Source organism: Asparagus officinalis, chromosome 1 (genome assembly GCF_001876935.1).
Source record: "Asparagus officinalis chromosome 1, Aspof.V1, whole genome shotgun sequence".
NCBI lineage: Eukaryota > Viridiplantae > Streptophyta > Magnoliopsida > Asparagales > Asparagaceae > Asparagus > Asparagus officinalis.
In genome coordinates, this window is record NC_033794.1 from 24,354,271 (window position 1) to 24,357,114 (window position 2,844).

Here is a 2,844-nt window from a genome sequence, read left to right on the forward strand (position 1 = left end):
TGGTCACCGCAGCCTTCGCGTCGCCAGCGCCTACGAGGAGGAAGCGAGACGGAGGAGGAGCTAAAGCGGGAGATCGAGGACCTCAAGTCCAAGGTGGCCTTCCTCCGCCTCAAGTCTCCCCTCGACAACCACCACCTCCGCCACTCCGCAGCCGACATCCTCCTCCACGTCGTCTCCAACTCCTCAAAAACCATGTTTGCCTCGTCCTCATCCGTCGCCCTCGCTTCCACCCCTGCCGTCCCCGCTCACCGTGCCGTTCAGGTACCCACTCCACAACTCACTTTGATCGAAATTTATTCACTGTTGTGATTCCATAGAATTAGGGCATCACACTGTGATTCGATTTGGGCGTCGTTCATGATCGAAATTTAGGGCTTCATTGTTGTGATTCCGTAGAATTAGGGCATCACACTGTGATTCGATCTCGGCGTCGGTCGTGATTATACTATGTGTCTGTGATCAAGTGGGTTTTGTTTGTGGATTTGTCTGTACAATTTTTGGTCAATAAAATGGTGTTTTGAAAATACGTTTGAAAAATAAACACCATGGTATGGTGTTTTTTAAAAAAAACACAATAAAAAAAACACTTTGGTTACCAATAGAGTGTAAAAGTGTTTGTTCCTCTAATTAGATGTAAATTTAGTCATATTTTAACTCTTCGTTAAATATGAATTGGAAGCATGACATTACCCTCACAAAATTAAAATGACTTCATTGTGCTTAGACCTGGCTTAAGCCGATCGGGCACCGGGCCGACCTAATTTTTTCTTTTTTTTAAGTTTTTTTAATTTTTTTTTATTTTCAAGAATATATAGCAAAAATTAAACAAAATTTTAATAAAAACTTTATAATATTAATCACTTGTAATTATATAATTTATAAATATAAAAAATCATAGAAATTAAAATGATAAAAATAACTTCTTTATTAATAATCAGTTAATCATCTACAATTATAAATTTATTTTGGAATTCGTCGCATCATAATAGATGAATACATCCCTAATGAATAAAAATTACATTATGCTTATTTAAGTACAGTTATACAGTTTACTTATATGATATATTTTTATATATACTAGATGCAATATACTTATACATAATTATACTTATGCACTTATATATACTTATATAACTGTAATTCTATAATATACGCATATAAGTATACTTATAACTACATTATATATATTAATATTCTTATATCTTAGTATCTATACCATGCTAAGAGTATATATAGATCATAATATAATTACATGTGTATATATATATATATATATATGTATATATATATATATATGTATGTATGTGTGTATATTGTATGTGCATGTGTGTATATCTATATGTGTATATATATAAATTGGGTTGGGGCCAACCCTAGCTAGTTTTTTTAATCGAACCCCACCGTTTCCTTTTGGGATCCGGATCCTCTCCTAATAAAAACTTTCCTAATATTTCCTAATGAGTTAATCTTAGCCGTCCGTTTTACATCTACGGTCAAGATTCCTTCCTTCACCAATTTTTCTCTGTTCTTCTCCCATTCACTCACAGATCTCTCTCTTTCTCAACTCCCTCCTCTCTCCCCTCACTCCTCCAGCCCCAAGCTCCGACCACCGCCGTCGCCTCCATCAGATCCGCCACCACCAACCGCTTACTCCTCTTCCCCTTCAACCCGCCTCCTCGCCACCGCCTCTCTCTCCTCGTCATCTCGCCGTCGCCGTCCTTCTCTCTCCTTCACATCTCTGACAAAACTCCCCCCGCCGGACCCTCCCCTCCCCCTCCGTAACCCACGTCCAGTGCGATGTCTCCGACCCCGGCGACGCCCTCTCCAAGCTCCCCCCCCCCTCCGACAACACCCACCTCTTCTACGTCTCCCTGGCCCACCGCGGCTCCGAGTCCGGCAACATCCCCGCCAACTCCTCCATGTCGATTTCCTTGAAAGAGTTGGCGATTACGGGGATTGATAATTCTTCATGCGTATGTCTGCTTAGATGTCTGAAGAACCACTCCATTATCAAAAGTAGTTGTCTCATTGTAGATTATTTCTTGTAAATTTTCCTACTGGTATACCTCCTACTTTGAATTTCATGGGGGTTTTTTCAGTCTTATGGGATCAAAGTCGGGTATGGAGGAGTTCAAGGCCCCGCTGGGGGGGGGGTCGTCTTCAGCTGGCGGCTGTTGCAGTAGCTGAGCTCTTCTTGTTGCTGAATCCTTAATGATTGCTGCTATTCATACAATTTCTTGTCTGCGAAAATTTTTCTTCTTGTGATAACGTTTTTACTATTGGATCCTTACTTGTGAAATGTACTTGCTGCTTGGATATGGTAAATAAATATGTTAATCCGTTTGTAAATCTTTGCTACTGGACAGACTTCTGTTTGAGTCAATTGTAATTGCGAAAATTCAATTTACTTCTCCATATTTGGTGTTTGCTATGCTTTAGGAGAGAAAGAAACTGAACATTTCTGGGTTATGCTAGTTTGGCTCGCTGGTTTGACGCGCAAACCCAGCGCGCGTGAGAGAGGTGGATCTAGGTGGTGGGATCCACCTCTCACGCGCGCTGGGTTTGCACGTCAAACTCGCGAGCCAAATAGCATTTTCCTAAGCACTTGGTATCACCACGTCGCAACTAAATTATGTATGAAACTTATTTCAAACAAACGGAAGAACCCTGAAAGTCTTCAGGGCACTAAATGGGAGGAAATTATCACATCAATTTGAACACAACTACATCTCATCAAGCCATGTTAGAATAATGATATCAAGTGAACCTGTAATTTGAATGCAGCAATCAATCATCAAACCTATTCAACAATTGAATACAACAAGATATTTATTAAAATCCAAG